The sequence below is a fragment of the Camelus ferus genome, chromosome 15, assembly GCF_009834535.1.
Source record: "Camelus ferus isolate YT-003-E chromosome 15, BCGSAC_Cfer_1.0, whole genome shotgun sequence".
NCBI lineage: Eukaryota > Metazoa > Chordata > Mammalia > Artiodactyla > Camelidae > Camelus > Camelus ferus.
The window spans coordinates 2,439,877-2,462,488 of record NC_045710.1 but is presented as its reverse complement, the minus strand read 5'-3'; the positions used below and the strand labels follow the sequence as shown (position 1 = coordinate 2,462,488).

The 22,612-nt window shown below is 42.9% G+C and overlaps 1 long non-coding RNA gene across 1 annotated transcript; it reads left to right on the top strand.

Moving 5' to 3' along the window:
* On the top strand, positions 1 to 18,267 carry LOC116668835. Its single transcript, XR_004326029.1, has 3 exons — positions 1 to 31; positions 15,403 to 15,405; positions 18,114 to 18,267. It is a non-coding gene; the product is annotated as an uncharacterized LOC116668835 (long non-coding RNA).
* The last annotated feature ends 4,345 nt before the right edge of the window (positions 18,268 to 22,612 follow it).

The following is a 22,612-nucleotide window of genomic DNA, read 5'->3' as shown; positions in this document are numbered from 1 at the left end:
AATGTTGTGTTAGTTTCTGGTGTACAGCAAAGTGATTCAGCCACATGTGCACATATATACACATTCTTTTTCATTATGGGTTATTAAGGGTATTGAATATAGTTCCTTGTGCTGTACAGTAGGACCCTGTTGTTTATCTATTTTATATACAGTAATGTGTGTCTGCTAATCCCAAACTCTTAATTTATCTTTTCTCCACCCCTTTTCCCTTCGGTAACCATAAGTTTCTTTACTGTATCTGTGAGTCAGGTTCTGTTTTGTAATTAAGTTCATTTGTACCATACCTTAGATTCCACATATGAGTGATGTCATATGATATTTGTCTTTCTCTTTCTTACTTACTTAGTATGATCATCTTTAGGTCCATCCATGTTCCTGCAAATGACATTATTTTATCATTTTTATGGCTGAATAGTATTCCTTTGTATAAATATACCACAACTTCTTTATCCAGTCATCTGTCGATGGACATTTAGGTTGCTTCCATGTCTTGGCTATTGTAAATAGTGCTGCTATGAACATTGGGATGCAGGTGTCTTTTCAATTTAGACTTTTTTTCTAGATATATGCCCAGGAGTGGGATTGCTAGATCATACAGCAAGTCTATTTTCAGTTTTTTAAGGAACCTCCAAGCTGTTCTCCACAGTGGCTGCACCAGTTTACATTCCCACCAGCCGTGCGGGAGGGCTCCCTTTTCTCCATCCGTCTCCAGCACTTGTTATTTGTAGAAAGTCTATTCATTCTGAATGATCCTGGGTATTCTGATTCCTGCCTGGACCCTGATGTATACAACCGCTCAAATCCAATGCTTGCGATCACGTTCATTTGTGTATTTATTCATTGATCCATGGGTCAAATCATGAACATATTTACTCAATGACCAAGCTACTTCTGTTTTATATAGAAAATAACTGATCCCTGATCTGCATTTCTCTGATAATCAGTGATACTGAGCGTTTTTTCATGTGCCTATTGATCATTTGTATTTCTTCCTTGAAGAATTGCCCATTTAGGTCTTCTGTCCATTTCTGGATTAGGTTTTTTTTTTTTTTTCTTATTAAGTCATATGAGCTGCTTATATACTCTGGAGATCAAAACTACAATGAGGTGTCACCTCACACTAGTTAGAATGGCCATCATTCAAAAGTCCACAAATGACAAATGCTGGAGAGGCTGTGGAGAAAGGGGAACCCTCCTATACTGCTGGTGGGAATGCAGTTTGGTGCAGCCACTGTAGAAAACATTATGGAGATTCCTCAAAAGACTAGGAATAGACTTATCATATGACCCAGGAATCCCGCTCCTGGGCATATATCCAGAAGGAACCCTTCTTCAAAATGACACCTGCACCCCAATGTTCATAGCAGCACTATTTACAATAGCCAAGACATGGAAACAGCCTAGATGTCCATCGGCACATGACTGGATAAAGAAGATGTGGTATATTGATACAACAGAATACTATTTAGCCATAAAAACCAACAAAATGATGCCATTTGCAGCAACATGGATGTCCCTGGAGAATGTCATTCTAAGTGAAGTAAGCCAGAAAGAGAAAGAAAAATACCATATGAGATCGCTCATATGTGGAATCTAAAAAAACAAAACAAAACATAAATACAAAACAGAAACAGACTCATAGACATAGAATACAAACTTGTGGTTGCCAAGAGGGCGGCGGGTGGGAAGGGACAGACTGGGGTTTCAAAAAATAGAATAGATAAACAAGATTGTACTGTGCAGCATAGGGAAATATATACAGGATCTTGTGGTGGCTCACAGCAAAAAAGAATGTGACAATGAAAATATGTATGTTCATGTATAACTGAAAAATTGTGCTTTACGCTGGAATTTGACACAACATTGTAAACTGACTATAACTCAATTTAAAATGTTAAAAAAATGTGTATATATATAACAAGATAAAAAACAAACAAAACAAAACAAAAGAAAATAACTGATGCCTGGAAATGTGAAAATTGTTACGAAAATCTACTCTCCCTCCTGCAGCTCTCAACATTTATATCTCATCGTGATTTCGCGAGGTTTCCTATTCCGCCAAGGTTCCTTGCCTGTTCGGTTTTGTTGTCTTCATGAGCCAGGCGTTGTGTGGAGAGATTCCTCTTCACAGTCTGCATATTCCAAGTAGCTTGATGGTGGCCAACTAACCTTGAAGCTTCTGCCAGGGATCTTGGGCTGCCTCCAAGAATCAGAGGTCTCTTGCCTTTAATCAAGTTTCTGTGTGGCTTCTTTGTGCACATGTTTACGTGTGGTTGCCAAGTGTTATATTGCCGCCCTGAGCCTCAGACCCACTGCTTCTCTGCTTTGTGGCCGGGGCCTGGGCTCCAACAGCCACACCTCCCCTTGGCTCCATCCAGCTCCGTCCTTGGTGCAAACAGCAAGTACCAGAAGGGGACGGCGTGGGGTGGGGAGGGGCGAGGCATGAATCCTGCCCACCTCTGCATATTCTGAAGATGTGCCGGCAACAAGTCCACGGCCAGGCGTCAGGGTTGCCATTCTGTGGGTTCTTCTGAGCTCCAGAGGTTGTCACTCTAAGTGCCCAGCTCCTCCCTCTCGGAGCTCTGCTCTCGGCGCCCCAGAGCCCTCCCTGAGGATCTGTGTTCTAGTAATTACAACCTCTTTCCTTTGTTCCCCGAGCTCTGAGGGTGGCACCTCCTTCCACAGCTGCTACTCTGTGGTGCCTTACTGCTGTCTTCCTGCCGTCCCAGTTCTGAAATTTCAAGCTAGCAATTCTTTGTGTTAAACAGTTCTGTTTAAATAACTGATATTCTCCGATCCATATGCCAAGTACAGAAAATGTATGCAATATTATTAAAAATTATAAATCAGCATACCACCTGAGGACAGCTGTTATTCATATTTTAAACTCTTTCTCCCAGCATTTTCTACAGATAAATATTGTTTGAGGCTGGCGTTCATTCTTAAGGCTGCATAAATAAAAGCAAGTGTCTGTTTTTCTGTTACATCATTTAAAAAAATCTTGGACAGATGTTCACCAAATTAGAGAGGTCCCTGTAGGAGGTTTTATTAACACATTTGGTCACAGTGCTTTATTCTGAAGTTTACTGGGAGACCTGGGGAGGCAACTCAAAGGTGCAGGCAACCACATCCTAACCGACATTGAGATTCCGGGAGGGTCAGCGTGGCATTAATTAGGGGCACCATGTATGGAACAAAGCAACAAACAGAAGCGAGACAAAGCTGAGCTCCAGGCACTCCTGGCTGCAGACATGACGCGTCTCACTTGAGCCCTTGTATGCGGTGCTTCGGGCCTGAGTCTCAGCCGGAGCTGAATTACTGAAGGAGGTGTCGTGACTGGACAGGCACCCCCAGCGGACGCCGGCCATGGTGTGTGTGGAGGCTCGGACTTGTGTCAGGTGCTCTCCACGTCACCGCACGTGTCAGCGGAGGCCTCTGAGACGCAGACACCAGCCGGGACGAGCTGGACCAGCTCTCTGGCAGGCACACCGCTCCTAAGGACGCGGCGGAGAGGGAGCCGGACGCCGTGGGTGAAGTCGCGATGCAGAGCTGACCCCTGCGCCAGCAGGAGGGGCAGCGCACCGGCTGAGGAGGGCCCTCGGCTCCCGCCCAGTGGTGAGGACATCTCGGCCTGGCTCCTGAGGAGCCCCTGAGTAAAGTCAAATTTGTAAAGTCAGGACGTACGTAAAGCCTGGCCTATTATCCGGGCCGGATCAGCATCAGTTCGAGTCTAAACGAGTTAGGAAGCAGCCCACCAAAGAGCGCAGGTCTTCCCAGTGAAAATAATCTCCCTTATGACCAGGAGCACGTGCTTGTTAGTGAAAATCAGACACAAAAAATGTGCAAAGAAAAAACTGAAACTGCAGACCCAAGCACCCTTAACAGTCGTGCGTGTTGCACAGGGAGCTCGGCTGCCTGTCTCCCTCTGCTTCCCGCACGCGCGCTGCCCCCGCTCCTCGCCGTCAGGGCCGCCGCTGCCGCGTCTGTGCCGCGCACACACCCCGGCACACGCCTTCGCTCGGGCTCTTCCGACACCAGCGCTCCGCAGGGAAAGGCCTGGACGTGAGCCGCCCGTGCGCCGCAGGCCTCCCGGGGGGACGGGCGAGCCTGCTGAGACCGCTTGCCCCCGCAGGGAACATGCGCATGTGCGGCACAACGCGCTTCCTCCCTTAGGCACAACGGCCACGCAGATCTCACAGCTGCCTCCGTTTCTATCCCCGCCCTTCCCTCGTCAGCATCCGGCCCCTTCTCCCGGTGTTTCTCAGCTCTCTCGCCACTTTGTTATACAAACAGGTTGGTTCTTCCTTAGCTGATACCCCATAATTCAGATGTCCAACCCATCCTGACAAACCAAGTGCCTGTGATTTAATAATGCGTGCGCTCTTCAGAAGGCAAGTGTCAGATCCAGGCGCACACCCTGCTAATTCCAAGCCACTCTAAATAAATTATTTTTTTCTCAAGCTACCTGAACTCTCCCCCGGAGGAATGTCTTATTGTTAAATAGATTGATAAATAGATAAAATTGTCTCATCTTAGCAAAAAAAATCCACTTCCGAATCCCAATGTACACATTTTTCACTCTCTTATTTCATGTAAAATACACTGAAAATATTACTCCCAGTCAATATAGTTGGTGATACTTTATGTGAAAATACTATTAATTTCTTTAAGAAGTCCAGTAGGAAAGGGCATGTTATGTACACGTATGTCTTATATAATTGTCTTAAAAATCTCTAAGGAATATATGCTTGGGGATATTTGCACACTTAGATTTTTTAATATGCTAAATTACTAGATTTGGAATTTCTAGACATGTCTTATTAATATATCTTCTCATCAACAGAGTTAAAGCAAGCTGTCCTTCTCACTCCAAAATCAACCTGGGATAGCCTTTATACTTTGACCTCCCGTATAAATATTAAAATGTTACTTTCAAGAACAAAAAATAATATGTTCATATTTTTATTGTAATACTACTAAATGTATATATAATTTTGGTGAAAATCCTTATTTTTTTAACATTTTGTATTGATTTATAATCATTTTACAATGTTGTATCAAATTCCAGTGTAGAGCACAACTTTTCAGTTATACATGAACATATATATATTCATTGCCACCTTTTTTTTCTCTGTGAGCTACCATAAGATCTTGTATATATTTCCCTGTGCTATACAGTATAATCTTGTTTATCTATTCTACATTTTGAAATCCCAGTCTGTCCCTTCCCACCCTCCACCCCCTTGGCAACCACAAGTTTGTATTCTATGTCTGTGAGTCTATTTCTGTTTTGTATTTATGCTTTGTTTGTCTGTTTGTTTGTTTATTCCACATATTAGCAATCTCATATGGTATTTTTCTTTCTCTTTCTGGCTTACTTCACTTAGAACGACACTCTCCAGGAGCATCCATATTGCTGCAAATGACATTATGTTGTTGGTTTTTATGGCTGAGTAGTATTCCATTGTATAAATATACCACCTCTCCTTTATCCAGTCATCTGTTGATAGACATTTAGGCTGTTTCCATGTCTTGGCTATTGTAAATAGTGCTGCTATGAACATTGGGGTGCAGGTGTCATCCTGAAGTAGGGTTCCTTCTGGATATATGCCCAGGAGCAGGCATATATGGGTCATACGGTAAGTCTATTCCTAGTCTTTTGAGGAATCTCCATACTGTTTTCCACAGTGGCTGCACCAAACTGCATTCCCACCAGCAGTGTAGGAGGGTTCCCCTTTCTCCACAGCCTCTCCAGCATTTGTCATTTGTGGATTTCACAGAACTAGAACAAATCATAATACAATTTATATTGAACCATCAAAGACCTAGAATTGCTAAAACATTACTGAAGAAAAAGAAAGAGGCTGGAGGAATAACTCTCCCAGACTTCAGACAATACTATAGAGCTACAGTCATCAAGGCAGCATGGTATTGGTACAAAAACAGACATATGGACCAATGGAACAGAATAGAGAGCCCAGAAATGAACCCACAAACTTTTGGTCAACTAATCTTCGACAAAGGAGGCAAGAATATATGATGGAATAAAGACAGTCTCTTCAGCAAATGGTGTTGGGAAAACTGGACAGCAGCATGTAAAACAATGAAGCTAGAACACTCCCTGAAAATCCTTATCTTGATGACACTGAGTTTTATCACTTTTCTCAATAAAGTTCTCCCACGGCTTCTGGTAAATATATTCCTGCTGATTTCTGTTATCCGTTTGCATTGCTGCAAAATACCTCCCGACACACGTAGGGACACAAAGTGGCCCAGCAGCCTGGCCTGGTGTGGCAGATGCCGTCTCAGAGCCTCAGAAGGCTGAAATCAAGAAGTCAGCCGGGCTCTGCTCCCTTCTGTATGCTCTGTGGGAGCAATCCATTTCCCAGCTCACTCAGAGCCTTGGCCACATTCAGTTCCTTCTGGCTGAAGGACTGCGGTTCCTGGCTGCCACCAAAGGCCACTTCCTGCACCTAGGGACACTCATGTCCCTTGCTACATGCCCCCTCTCCCCATATTCAAACAAGCAAGAAAGAATTTCTCTTGTGTTAAATTCCTCTTACTTCGAATCTCTGACTCCCCGTTTCTGAACTTACACCTTGACTTAAGGGCTCATGAGACTGACTCAGGCCCTTTCTGAAGGTCGGTTCCACCATATACATGAGCTGATCACAGCAGCGGGCCCCCTCGTGTTTACAGTCACAGGGTTGGGTAGAATCTTGCACTAGCAGACAGGAATTTGGGGGGACACATATTAAAATTATTCATTGTGTCTTTCAAATCTTCTACAGCTATACAAATATTTTTGTCTGCCTGAAAGTTTAATAATTAAAAGCATATTTCATGTGCTCTGTCATTACCGAGGGTTTATCAACCGTTCAACGATTCTGTTGCCTTTTATTTATTTATTTTGAGACAGTTTTAAGGTGCACAAACATTTTACGTTCTGTAACCATTTAGCAATCCAGCCACACCATACCCATATTTCCGGTTTCCAAGACTGTCACTTAATAAACATTTTTAACCCAGTTAAGCCTATTATTATCGAAAGCCTATCCTCTAAGCCTGTAGTATTACTTATTTTTCTTTAAAGTGCACATAATCTGATTTTAATGTATCCATGCAGGTTTTTTTTTAATTGGATAGTGTTCGACTGGTATGTATTCAGCTCGATTCACAGAGAAGTTTATCTTGTCTTTAATTTGGGCTCCATCTTCCATCTTTGTGCTTATTTTTGGTCTTTTAGTATTTCATCTCTAATTTCCATGTTTTCCAAACAGAAAGGTGTTTTGAATGTCTGAACTTACTATAGACTGTTGACCTGAACTTGAACATCACTGTAAAGAGAATCCACTTCCACTGGATTCTTAATAGCTACATATTCTTGCTAATTTCTCTCACCTGTGAGTGCATCACACCTCATACTGTGCCTTATGAAATGAATGTATGCCAGTGGCCAGTTTTACCTCTTTCTGTCTTTCTCTGTTTTTCTGTCCTGCTTTATTTCTATTCTAAGCATGTTGATAACATGTCAGATTTATTTCTGTATTCCAGAGGTTTATTCAATAATAGTGATAAATTCTTCGACTTTGTCTACATATTCATTTTTAAGTTTAGAGGTTTGTGTGGGTATGTGTGTCTATATGTACATGTACATCCACAGAAGTGTGCATATATTAGCATATATTAGAATTATATTTTAACAGATATTAATATATTCTGTAAGTACTCTGTCTCATGCACACACATATTTCTTAATTATTTTCCCCAGTGTATGATTGTGTGCACCCCAACTTGAGCACTGCATCTTAGGCGATGCGGGCCTGGTTCCCCTCCCAGAACAACGTTCTCTAGTGTGTGTCAATAAACTATTTCAATCATATACTTCAAATCTTTGGTTCCTTCCTTCCTTCCTTCCTTCCTTCCTTCCTTCCTTCCATTTTTCTTTGACCTAAAATCTATTGGGCATCTTCTGTTTTCCAGGCTTTATCCTGAAGACAGACAAAATTTCACCTTTCTCTTGTTTCTGGGAGGCAAAGCTGTGAGTAATGCCAAGCCTCCTTCCCTAAGGAGGACCTAGGGTGGAGAAACCCTGTAGGCACCACGTCATACCGCGCTGTGAGGCCGGGCCGGCGCGCTGCGGAGCGCAGCGCCGGGGGCAGGGGTCTCCCGCAGGGCACCAGGCACCGCGGGGGCCCGCACGGCCAATGCAGAGTGGGGCAGGGCCCCCCCAGGCCCACGCCATCCAGCGCACGTGCCCGGAAGCCCGACCCCGCCTGCGGAAGGGGCCCGACCAGACGGCTAAAGCGCCGGCAGTCGGACGTCGCTGCTGACCGTCAGCAGTAAACGCTTCGGGCTCGGGGGTCAGCAGCGACGTCTGCAGCACCGGCTCAACCCCGCCGCCCAGCGTGCGCGCAGCCGCCGAGCCCGCAAAGCCGCCGGTGAACCGACGGGGCTGCCGCCGCCCCGCCCCCGGCGCCGCCCCCCCCCCCCCCCCCCCCCGGCGCCGCGCTCCAACCCAGCGTTGCTCCCGCGGCTCCGCGGGTCCGCACGGTCGTCCCGTCTGCGGAGCTGGGGGGCCTTGAAGAACCACTAGTGTGCAATCAGCAGTCCCAGGTGATGAAAGATGTTACCCCTGGATTTCTGCCTCCTCTCTTCCATTTTTAAATAATTTATTTATCTCATTCCAAACTGTCATACAAGTGAACGTAGACGCAGGCCTCCACTGATGTCACTTGATGCCGTAGCAACGCGCCCGCAGGCATGTGAACACATCTGAGGACACTCAGGGTGGGTTTTCATTAGAAGGATAACATTCGAAGAAAATATGGCCCTGTTCCTACACTTCTAAAATGCCAGCGTTTTCTGTAATTGGAATAAAAATGATGAAGTACAGGGCGCTGCCTTCAAGGTGCAGCAGAGACTAGAAAAATGACAAATCCTGGCTTTATATTGTATTATACCTATTCCCAATTCTTTTCCTTTCCAGTTTTATTATGTTGATTTATATAAATGTATCAAATTTGGATAACCCTTAGAAATGCTAATCTAATCAGCCTTGATTCCTTTGATATGCAGAAGACCTTATTAATCATAGCAAACTAATCTGTGTTACTTTACCTATCTAAAGCCTTCTTTGGAGTTTACAGTGTATCCTAGAATTAATTAACTCAGCTACTGTTCCAGCAATTTAGCCAGCTTCTTGTGCAGGTCATTATGCTTAGCATTTTAATATTTCACAGTAAATTATCCACCTCTTCAGTTTGCCAAACACATTTAATGAAATTGGAAAGTTGGAGTTTATAAAACTTTCTGCAGTTTTTCTCTTAACATTAGCAAACTAGAGGTTTTATTATAAATGGTACAAACTACAGAAAGTTTAAGCACAAGTGTTCAAGAACAATATTCACCAAACATGCATTTAATTAAAGCGAGTGAGAAATAAGTATACCGTATGGTATTTTTTTTAAGCATCAATTGAAAAATCTCAATATCTTCAAAACAAAGTGAATAAGATGATAAGCTATTGAGTTCTACTTAAATAAGGAAAACGACATTTACTTTCTAAATATTCTTTTTGTCTTTTATGACAGCACTAAGTATAACTGAGCATGATAAATGGATTTGAGGAGACTTTGAGGGAAATCTTAAAAATCAGTAGTTAATCGTCATCACAGACTTACAACAGACCAGCCAGCACGTTAAATACCCTTATCACATTTAACCCTCACAATATCCGACTATTATTGCCCATTTCAGAAAAGCAAATTTCACATGCCAAGGTTCAAGCATTTTCCCAGAGTCACAGACCAATCTTTGGCAACATCAGGATTTTGAACGTGCATCTGTGTAGCACCAAGACACCAGGTCTAACCTCTACTGTAGGTTTTCACAGTAAGGAGAAAGCAGTGTGGGACTTCAGATCAAGGGTTGGGCTCAAGCTCAGGCCAGATGTTTGGCTGGAATTCCTGGTGCATATAAATGCATCAAAGGAATCTACATGCTTCAAACCTTTCGTGGTTGCAAATAACCTCACCAAGTTATTTAGTTTGCCATTTATTTTGTTTATGGAATTCACTTATTGAAACTGAATTTTGCTTTGTGATCCTAAAAATCAAGGAGGAGTTTTTCCGACCCACCATCTGCACTGAAACCATTGCCAAGATGCATTTTTGTAAAATCCTTTAGGGGAAGACCATCATTTTTGAGGCTGAAATGTAGGGCACAGGAAAAAATGCAAAGACCAAGATCAAAGGCAAGGAAGGGATCCCTCATTACCAGCTAAGATGGATCTTTGGGGGGAAACCACTGGAAGATGGACACACTCTGACTACAGCTTTCAAAAGGAATCCACTGTTATCTTGTGCTGAGGTTTTGTGGAGACTCTTAGAAAAGGAAGAAGTCTTACACACTCCCAAGAAGAGTAAGTGTAAGAGACAGAGGGCTAAGCCGGCTGCCCTGGAACTCTAGAAGGTGGAGGAGAATGGCAAGCCTAGTTGCCTTTGTTGGCAGTTCCCTTCAGATGATTGTGGTGCTGGAGTTCTTATGGCCAGCCACTCGACAGGATGTCACTGTGGCAAGTGTTGTCTGCCCTACAGCTTCAAGAAACCAGAAGACAAGTAATTAGGCATAGCTTAATTTAAAAAATAAAATAGATTTAAAAAAAATTAAACCAAGAAGGAGAAGACAAGGTCATGAAGAGCTGCCTTGCATATATATATTGTGAAGGAGCCACTGGGTGAGCATCAAGCTGTCATCTTCAAGAGAAGCAATGAGAAATGAACCTAAGATCCAGGCCAGGAGCAAAGAGGCAAGTACATGGAGTCCCTGGTGAGCACGCTGCCATGCGGTAACCCAAGGATACTCAGGGACTGCTCCTTGAAAATTGGTTTCTGATGGATACTAGCATTCAAATCTTACTGAGAACAGGAATGAAGGAGAATGATTTAACATAGAATTAGAAAAGCAAAAAGAAATAACACATTCATTCAAAATACAAAAGATTGATCAAAGAAAATGACAATAAAAAGCACAAAATGAGAGCACAGAAAAGATCCACATATATTAGTAATTTCAATAAATATAAATGCATTAAATTTTCTAGCTGAAGTTTAAGAATTTTAAAACTCAATTTAAAAATAATATATCTAACTACTACTTTACAGGATAGAAGTATAAAATGTAAGGACAGGGAGATTCCCAAAGAAAAGAGAAACACACAGTGCTCAGTTCAACATGTCCCATCATTTCTCTCCAGGTATTTCCTGAGTATTAACAGCCAACTGAGAAACGTAGAGAAAATTGTTCTTACAGACTGGGGTAGTTTCACAGGGATGGAGAGACAAAAATTTAATACATAGTTACTAAGGCAGTCAAAGCATGAAGGGATAAGGTCCCCCAAAAAATGAAACAAAGAGAGCTGCATGTGAAATTATGCTCACTTTTCCCTTCGAGACATTTGTTAATCCCTCAACTATACTCAAGGCATTAAGAATCCAAAGCAACTGGTATGTGTGTGGCACCAAAAGGCAAAGACACAAAACAGAACTTTTAGCTCTTTTCTAGTAGTGGAGAGTCAGAAACCAGAACTGAGTGTCCACCAAGGACCATGGACTGTGATAGACATTACGATCTTCTGGCTGAGGCCAGACCTAATAAAATCAGACATCTGACCTCTGATAATTTTGGTCCCTGAGCAGATAACTGGGATCTGCTTCTCTTTTGATTTTCTCTCAGAGACAAAGTAAACAAGCTTTGAAGAAAGATAATATTATAACAATGCCTAGCATTCAATCAAAACTCACCAGCACACCAAGATGCAGGGCCACATAATCAGAAGGCGAAAACCAGCTAAACCAGCTAAACCAGAGTCAGGAATCTGCAGATGGGACTTTAACTGATTAGTGTGTTTGGAAAAATAGATTACAAGAAGTAGAAAGTATATAATTGAAAAACACATTAATTGATTGGATTGGAATTATTTTGGAAATCTAGAAGTATTGACAACGATGAAAATAACCTGCTTTCTGGCAAAATTTTATCCCTAGGTATACACACCGGAGGAAAATATGAATACACATGCATATATACCAAAACTCATGTCCAGCAATGCTTATAAAACAATTGTTTCTAATAGCCATAAAACTGAAAGCAAATCTAATATTTTATTAACGGTAGACTGGGTATAGACTCTGACTATAAAGTTAATGTGGTTAAATGTAGTCGGTTAAATGATGGAATTCTGTGTTACAATGAAAATGACCCCTGGTACATGCAGTAACATGGGTCAAGTCAACATGATGATGAGAAAAAGAAGGCAGAGACGATAAAGCACGTGATGCCTGGGAACACCTGGTCAAGTTTTAAAACTAACCTGCGAAAACAGAAATGACAGTAATGCTTATTGTAATGAAAAATAACAAATGAGATGTGACAAAGAGGGACCTCAGGATCCTGGTCATGTTCTGTTTCTATATCAAACTTGTGACTCATGGAGGAAAAAAATCATTGTTCTGGGGGTTTACATGCTGCACGATATTCTGTGTGTAAATTACATTTCAATAAAAAACAGTGTTAAATTACTATGGCATGCCATTTCTTACCCATGGCATTGGTTTAAAAAAATTAAACAGATAATGTACTGCGAGAATGTGAGAACATTGGTAGGTATATTCATAACCTTCAGATGGATTTATAAATTGCTACCATCACTTGGAGAGCAAAGCTGTCAACAGCTGTAATTTACCCGTTACGGGATAGATGCATACATTATAATACGTTCATATAAGCACAGATTCTGCTATAGTTAAAATAAATACACCACAGCAGCATGTATCACTTTGGTGAATCAAAAACTTACAATGTGGAGTGAAAAAGCAAGCAGCACCAAGATAAATAAATATGGTGCCATCTGTATATAATTTCAAACTTTCAGCAATTAGCATATTATTTACAAATGCACGTTTGTGAAACTGAAAGATAGAAATGAATGTTAGAGACCTTCACTGTATTTCCCTTTACTGTCTCAGGGAGGCAGGAGGTGGGACGGAGGTGGCTTTCAGCTGCATCTGTCCCATCTTATTTCTTTAAACCATGGTCTGAAGCAATAGAACATGCATTGAAACAAGTGCCCGTTGCAACATCACTTTGTACCCTTATATGTTTAAAATATTTTATAATTAAAATGTACAAGATGGCAGATATAGAGTAATGTTTCAAACACCCTAATTTATTTATCGTCTAGTATTTAATATGCCAATAGATGACCACGAGCATTTGTTGCTTACTATATATTTGTATCAGGCACTGTAAGTACTTTACACAGATAATCTTATTTGATTCTCTGTAAAAAAAAAAAAAAAAAAAAAAAAAACAAGGAATTTGGACTTTATGTCTCTCAGTACACAAATGAAGTAATAATTATCCCAAAACACTCAGTCCCATACATCTAGCATGTGGATGAGTAAGTCACATTTCAAAATGGCAAAGCAGGAGATGACCAAAGAGGAGGTGGCGAGGCAGAGGATCACCATGGCCAAACTGAGATCAGCTCTCCATGCTGGCTCAGCGTCCTTCCCAGCTCACTAAGGTCACGGACGTCCACGTGTCTCCTGGAAAATGCTGCTTAAATTAACGGCACCAGCTTCTCGTCTGTGAACCAGCTCATGCGACTTTGCTTACCACCATCACGAGCATCCATTTCAGGCTGGGTTTTTGTTCTTCTCCTGCCCTCGAGGACGGCCACGTGCTTCCCTAGGCCAACCTGCGCGGACTTTCAGGCTCAGAACAATTTAACTGCACATCCGTCCTGCTTCCTGGAACTCTAGCTGCCAGAGACTCCAGCCGCAGCTCTTGGATCATCTGTTGCTGACGACTTCAGGTTGAGTGGATTTGGGTTAAATGCTAGAAGAAGACTAGATACAACTGGAAGAAAAGAACCTCGAAAACAAAGACCTTGGCTTTGGATCTTTTGCCAAAACAAAGGAAGGCCAGTGTGGCTGAAGAGGGAGGACTGAGACAACGTCAGAGGAAGAGGGGGCCATTTAGGATGTCACTGGCCACCAGAGGGACTTCGGATTTCATTTTACTCTTAGCACCATATGAAGCCGTTGGAAAAGCTTAAGTAAAAATTGAATATGATTTACTTGTTTAAAGAGTCCCTCCCACTACAGGGGTAAGCACGAATGCAATAGGAGTATCCTGGAGGCAGATAAGGACGAAATCCACTTGAAAGTTGCAAAAGAGGCAGAAGATGTGGAAGGATGTGGTATGTATTTGAAAGAAAAGAAGAAGAACTTAGTGATGAATCAGATGTAAACGGGGAGGAACAAGAGAAAGAATTTCAATGTGCCAAGAAAAAAAAACAAAACACAATAACTGGCAAAGGAATTCGGATTTTTTTCCCACTGAGTTGGGACTGGATGCCTCCTGCTCTGAGACACATGGAGAGGAGTGGACACCAGAACAGGACCAGAACCCTGAACGCAAGGAGAGACGAAGGAAATGGGGTTAGGTACGTGACCAGCTGGATCTGCTACAAAGTGTTTAAGAAATACGAGCTCCTATTATTCTTCATGCTGCTATGCTGCTTTGGTAGCCCTGAAAAATTGAGAATTCAACAAAATTCTCTTTAAACTCCCATTGGAATTCCTATTCTTCAGAATAACAATTTTCATTTGGTGTCAGTCCATGGAAGAGAGCAATGCTCACGTTCTCTTACAGAAGAGTCCTGAGTCTGACGCTGCGTTGTCATGTGTCCTCTGTCAGATCATCTACTGTCTCATTGGTAAAATGTGTGGGTTCAATAGGCTCTAATTTGCTTCTAATTATAACATATAACTAGAATATATTCTAATATTCTTTCTACTTAAAAATATTCTGTGATTCAATGTCTGTTGAGTTAATGGAGTCAGTTAAAATGCATGATGCCAAGAATTTTGGACTGAGCAATGAGATGAATGGATGATGGTACAATTTACTGACAGGAAAGTCTGAGAGATGGACACGTACAAGGTGGGAACATAGGAGGCTCTGACCTGGATACTGTTTGAGGTTCCCAGTGGGCGTCCCTAGGGGATTCCAAGTAGAGGTGGTGTGTGGACAATTACACAGGAGGATCTGGAGCTCAGGGAGATCTAGGTTAAAAATGCACATTTTAGAATTTTCAGCTTGTAGATAATATAGTGAACCATTTGTGTATTCTTAAGTAAAATAATTGTATAAGGTTATATGCAAATATAAATCAGGAAAATTGTAGCAACTCAGCTTATTCACAGTGGGAAGGAGGAAAGAATAACAGAAATGTCTCCAAAAGTACAATAATCAAAAACAATGGTATATCTATGCAGCGAAATCTTATGCAACCATTTAAAGCAATAGAAGCATGTGTAATAAATAGAGGAGATGGTTATGTTACAGTATTAAGTAAAAAACAAGGTATACACAGTGCGAATTCAGTTATAAAATTGAAAAAAGTTTTTTAAAGACTAGAAAAAATAGTAACAAAATAACAAGTTATCTTTTCATGATGGAAACATGAGTGAATAAGACAAAAATTCTCTATATGCTTTTAGTTTTCAAGGTATGTTACACTGATCATTTGTTAATTTTATATCATCAAATGACTATAAAAAAAAGAAAAAGACAGCCTTCTGGTTACCTGTTATAAACAGCTAGAGATGAGTTACTAACAGCCTGGCTTTGGCCACGGCTGAGGGAAAGCAGGAAGACAAATTGACCACCTCCTGAGAAAAATTTAATAAACAGAAGACTGCAGATGGGTGGCATCGATTGTGTTTTATTGGAATGAGGTTTCCAGAGCCCAGCCGGCCGCCGTGTAGTCAACTGCATCTTCACTTCAGTGTTAATAAATATTTGACTTCTCCACCCCGAACGCCGCTCCGGCGGTCTGCCTGCATCATCGACCTCGCAGGCACACGGAGGCCCCTGACCTTTCCCATTGATTGCTTCTTGTGTCTCTCGGCCACACTGGCCCTGAAGCCATCCCCATTTCTTTTCCTTAAAAAAATGCACTCAGTTTAAATCAATAATGCAAATGTGATCATTCTGAAAGAATCTCATGAAAAGATTCATTGATTAAAGGAATTTTAGAGACTCATTCTCTTCTGATGTTTTGAAGGAAATTTAAACTAACATGTATAGAGGAAGAACACAGTCTCCATGTAGGACGCAGCAAAAATGGAAGGAAACAAAAGAGAGAACGAGTTGAATTGTCACATCTGAGAAACCATCTCTGTAGTCGAGCATGTTGTGAGCTCGGGGTAATAATCTCTTGCTCGTGTGTGTTTTATGAGGATTTAATGAATTATATGAAAAAATGTGTCATATGGTCTGTCTATAGATGTTCAGCTGGTGAGAGTTACTTCTCCTTTATCTCCATACTTTTCAGTTCCTTCTTCCTCAACCTTCCCCCCTCCTCTAGAAAGTTAAAAAACAAAGGAGATGCCACAATTCTGATCTCACCTCCTCTATTTTAATTTCGCATCTTAGATTTTCTATCCTTACAGTTGCCCAGGTCAGAAATTCAGAATCAACCTTCCCTCTTCATCTCACACTTTGCAGCCAACATATCAGCAGCTTCGTTAGCTCTGTCTTTAAGATCCATCTGTAATCCAATAATTCGTCATTGATCCCTGGCCCGTCACCGCATCCTGGTCCCAGACACCAGTCAGTCCTCCCTGTGTAATTGAAACGCCTCCCTGCGGGTCCCCTGCCTTCTGCCCTTGCTTCCCTCGGGTCATTTCTCAGAAAAGCAGGTAGAGGGATCTTCATGAAACCCAAGTGACCTCACTTTAGTCCTCTTCTCACAACCCTCCCGTGACTTACACGTCACATGAGTAAGAGCCAAAGCCACTCCCGCTGCCGGTGATGCTCCCTTTGCTTCCACATTTATTTCACGTCTGGGCAGCATGTGAGCCGTTCCTCTTTCAACACGGAAGATGATGGGAAACAATGGGAACCGTTGAAGGAACGAGGGAGAAAACTAGGTGTCAACAGGCGAGGCCAAGGTGGGGAGAGCTTCTCCCCTACTTGGGGTCTTCAGGAGGTCCTTCCCTTCCCCGGGGTGCTGGGACCACAGCCCCGGGGCCGCCTCGCGGCTCTGCAGTGTGGCCGGGCCCCTCACTTTCCGCTTCTCGGGAGTCAGGCCAGATGGCCAAGAACATAGTGACTTCCACCAGCGTGTGGCAAAAAACTTCAAAGACTTTCTCCCGGATACAAGACAGGTGAATCTGAACTGAAGGGAGACCCGGGGCACCGGCACTGCCCTGCGGCCGGGGAATGTTACTCGGTGTTACAGAAACTGTGCGCGTGTGCGCGCTGTGTCCTGGCCGTGACCACAGCGCTCACAGACGTGGGTGACGAAACGCTGGAGCCCCGAGGCCCGTGGGGCACAGGGCGCCCTCCACGAAGCCCGCAGCCCCTCTGCACAATGAGCGGAGACGGCGCCGGTGCTGCGGGACCCCCCCCCCCCCGCACGCTTGTTGAGCATATTTCTGAAGAGCAGCATGGATTCAAAAGTTTACCTACGGGGGGATGGGTATAGCTCGGAGGTAGAGGGTGTGCTTAGGAGGCACTAGGTCCTGGGTTCGATCCTCAGCACCCCCATTAACATAAATGAATAAATACAAAATAACCTAATTACCTCTCCCCCCAAAAAACTTTACCTGTTAAGAAAAATAACTGGCCCACGTTAGGCTGGGTTTGGCTTCCTACTTCATGAATTAAGTGACAGAAACAAGTTAGTGACAGGTACAGAGTTTTGGACAACATGATTTGACCGCAGACCACTGTAACCCTAGAAAGGACTCAGAAAACAGGTCATTTTCCTATGAGCCTGTTCACTTGCACCCCAGCCAGCTAGTGCGTAAAACACGGTGTGCAAACTCACAGACAAAGGACTTACGGGCATCGGAAAAGCCTTTCAAAAAGAATGGGGCCAGTTATAAAGTATAATGCAAAGGCTGACATACTCCAGAGGTTAAAAAAGTGTGAAAACAATGAATTAGTTACAAAATATGAGGACAAAAATTCCAGAGCACCCCCACCTCGGCCCATCGTTTTCCTTCAGGAAATGGATGTATGATCTAACTGAGCTTCAGCCATACCTGAACATACACGTATCCATTTTCATATTCTTTTCACCATAAGTTACTACAAGATACTGACTGAATAGAGTTCCCTGTACTATACGTATGAACTTGTTGTTTCTCTATTTTGTATATAGTAGTTAGTATCTGCAAATCTCAACCTCCCAATTTATCCCTAAAAGATTTATAGCTTCCGAATTACCAGGGTAAAAAAATATATAGATGGTAACACTTACAAAAGCTAACTTTCGAAAGCCAAGTTATCACTATATTAGGCCCCAAATGGGAAAACAATGTCCACAAGGAAAAATCAATTTTACCTGTAATTAAAATTATGTTTTCATTATTGCTGGCTTAGTTTTGTTTATTTTTTATCCAAGTATAGTCGGTTTACAATGTTGTGTTAATTTCTGGTGTACAGCATAGTGACTCAGTTTTATATATATATATTCCTTTTCATATTAAAATTAATTTAAATGAAATACTCTACAGGAAAGTCAGATTGGGGGAAAAAATCCAACTATGTTTAAAAAGTGGGCAAATGCAAAGGGATGTACTATGTGAATGTGACTGGTTTACGAGGCAGAAGCAGCAATATTATCGAAAAGCAAAGTAAGTTTTCGGGTGAAGGAGTAAATGATTAAAACAGAATCATTTAAATGATGAAAGGTAAATTTAAAAAAAAAACTCCTATGAACATTTATATTCTGTTCAATTTTATTTAGAAATACTTAAAGCAAAGTTCCTTTTGGGGGGAACTCAAGGGCGTGCCGCTGGGAGCTCAGCAGCAGTACCAGACACTGCCAAGCACTCTCCAGCCCGGAAAAATCAAAACGACAAAACAAATGGGATTTTAATCATTATAAAGATGGTTCACATTTGTGCATATTTGTATCTGAAGCCTAAAAGCAAAGAACACAATTTCCTTTCAAGCTGAGTGGAATACAGGAATGATACTTTGAAAAGGAGTGTTTAAAATCTCATTCAGTTCATCTAGAACGGATCACCAGGACTTAGCTATTTTATGGCCAGCAGGTTCAAAGGGCAGTGAGCAAACAGCCTCTCACATGGTAACAGTCCCATCATTAAAAATGTCTCTATTCTTTCTCATGAAGAAATTTTCCCTGTGTTTCTTCCTTTCCCAGGCGGCAGTTGTTTGGAATTAAAAGGCTCACAAATCCTTTATGCAAAAGAATTTCAAGGTGCTTTCTACCCTGCCCACTGCCAAGGGCCCATGCAGGGGCCCAGCTGTGAATAAAACGAGATTTGACTGTTGACCCTTTACTCCCCCTGGTCTCTCACAGTTGATTGAGTAAGTATTTATCCTGCACTGACTGTGTACCCGGCCCTAGGTTTGCCAGGGCATATAGGTGTGAGTAATAAAGATCTCACATCAATTAAATTATCATGGAAATTTTGAAAAAGTTATGAAGAAAAAGAACCGAATGCCAACAGGGACCATCTGATCTTCAAAAACCACAGGCACCAGAGTGAAGCTGAGCAGCAGAGCATCCGAGACAGGGAATTTCCACGCCATCCTACCAAAGGGTTAGCCAGCGTCTTGGAGACAAGGTGTCCCTGTGTTCACCACTGAACTACCAAGGCCTGCTTTTCCAGACTGAGGTGAGGAATAAATGCAACCACATGAGGCGACCACCTAGTACATAGTGTTCGCTCTCTAAATGTTCGTAAGTTGATGGTGGACAAACACGCTCCCAGGCTTGGAAGCCAAACAGATGGGGTTCAGAACTTGCTTTATGATGATTTTACTTCTTTGTCTCTAATCTGTAAAATGGGGATAAAAATATTAATTTGAGCCATGTGAAACGAGACGTTTGTCTGCTATTTGAGTTACAACAAAACTGCACATAGTTCCACTGTCACCACTGCGAGCAGCCACAAGCAGTCGACGACAAAACCTGTAAAGACATAGCCTGGATTCTGGTACAGAGCACGCGCCGAACGTTGACAGGTGTCCCTTCTTTTATATCCAAACATGTGAATTGTTTGCATAAAAAAATGGACATTCAGGAATCTGTGCTCTTTTACCTTGCTCTCGAGCGCCAAGAGGCAGTCTGTAGAAAGCAGGACTCAGACTCGGAGTGAGCGTGAGTCGGGGAGGCTGGCTGAGCCCCAGGCGTGAGCCCAGCCGTCCGGTGTGTCCAGTTCTGAGGATGCCCCGGCATCTCAGAAAGTCAGCTAAGGATTTATCACACGTCTGCCCTGGGAGGCAGGTCGGACTCAGAAAAACACAGACAGATGAGCCCTGGATTCGAACGGTGTGTGTGGCTGACCTCCACCTTCGGCTCTGGGGCGGGAAGGGAATGTGTGAGTGCGCGGGTTCCCTCGGCTCTGGTCTCGCTAAGCGGGCGCCAGCCCGGATGCAGGGCCCCGCCCACCAACACCGGGGCTGTGTGCAGCCGCGCTGCCCGGGGGCTCGGGTGGGCACGTCAGACCGCCTGGCGGCCCGTGGCTGACGGCAGGTGGAAGGCGGGCCTGCGGAAGTCTGTGCACGAGTGGACGTTGAGACAGAACCACACCTGCCGGAACGCGGCAGAAAGTGCAGGGGCGCGCACCATCGGCACGCTGGGCGCCAGCCGCCCCGCCTCGTCGCCGGCGCTGTGGAGCAGCGCATGCGGACGGCCAGGGCGCGACCGCGGCCCGTGAACCGGCCGGGCCCCGCTCCCACGAGGCCTGGGGACGTGCATCGGGCCGAGGTGTCCCCAGTATCTGCCTCCTCCACGTCCGCCTGAGGTCACCTCGCAGGATCTTCTTTGGACTGTTTTTTTTTATGTACAGGACAGAGCAATGCAGACGTCAGTTCAGCGTTGCCGATTGCCCCTACAGCCGTTTTCTTACAACAGCCCACGGAGAGCTTACCCCCACCTGGAAATTTGCACGTCCGAGCTGCTCGTTCCCCAGAACGCACACACGCCGCGCTGCTGCAGCCCACCCCTTACCCGCATTTTACAAACCAGCCTGGCGGCCCCTCGGAGCCCAGTGAGCAGCTGGGACAGGCCCCCGCCCAGCACCGGCCTGATGTTTCATCTTCCTCGTAGGAACATCAAACACTGGACCGGTTTTTTTAATTCTCATTTCATTTCACACAGCTCTGAGATTTCCTCCATTTGGGGAAATGATTCATCTCCTCTTTCAGAACTGAGACTGTGAGTTTTCTCCATCCTGCAGTCTCTGTAAGAACCAAGGAAAAGCGGGAAAGAGGTTCTGAGCGGCCAGGACGAACCTCAAAGCATGTTTCCAAAAAATCAGAGGACTGTTAATACAGTGCCTGAAACATAGAGCTTTTAACTCTCTTCACCCTGGGAAAACTGGAAATTCCAAATGTTCTCTCACAAGGAGGCTTTTAACTTGTTCTTCTACTATGTGCTACAGAAGTCGTTAAAAGAAGTTTGGAAAAAATTTTTACCATATAAGAAAAAATTCATTAGGCAAAGATAAGTGAACATGATGGGTTCAGACATTTATAAGTTTGATTCCTGAAAGGTTGAATAAATGCACACATAAACAGAAGACGAAAATTCCATTTTCTAACAAATTCCTAACAGTGTGGGTTTCAAAGTGGTTTTTATTCTCTGCTCTACAATCTTACTATATTTCTACATGTGTTGAGTACTATTTATAATTAAGAAAAATATTGTAAGGCAAAAAAATACGGTCCTATTTGTAATACCCGATTTTAAATTCAAAAGTGCCTTTAGGAAACATTTCATATAAATACATACACTTTCCAAAATAGTTTTAGTGGTTTCTAAGGAAAGATAAAAGAATAATATAACACCATCAGTGTTAACTGGTAGGAAATCAGTGGGTGAAGAACAGCACATGCCTTGAAAGTGGAAGTTGAACATTTTTTTAGTTTTTCACTCTGCACCATAATCATTTCTTCACATTTTTCACACAGTAATTAAGGCCCAAGGGCAAGGCATTTCTTAGCAGCTAGCGACTATCAGGGTTAACTGCCAGGGTGAGACTTTCCTTCATTGCTTAATTATATTAAATCAATTTAGTTTCCATTTTTCGCATAGCAGAAGTGCCTTTTAGTGAACCAGTTTAACACAATTCTGAACACTTGCTTGTAAAATGAATGACTATATACTTGATTCTATTAGCATCTTTTATAACATCAGAGATAATCATATATCAAAAATACTAGGTTATAAAGAAAGCAGCAAATATTTTAAGACATATTTAAATGAGAATTAATACTTACTGATAAAATACTAGTTAATAGGAGAAAAAAGCCACCATATAGAAAGACAGAAAAGAAAAAGAAAAAAATCAAACCTAATGTGACCTGAGGTGCAAGGCAGAGAAAAGGGTCGCAGTGGAGTTTGCCTCACGGAATAGATGCCTTGTTCTTGCGCAGGAGCATCAGGTTGGGAGGCAGAAAGAGGGAGACAACCACGTTTTCCTTTGTATGATTACACTTCCAATTACAACAGCAGGCAAGAGGGAAGTCTGTTGTGACATTTAATTTTAATATC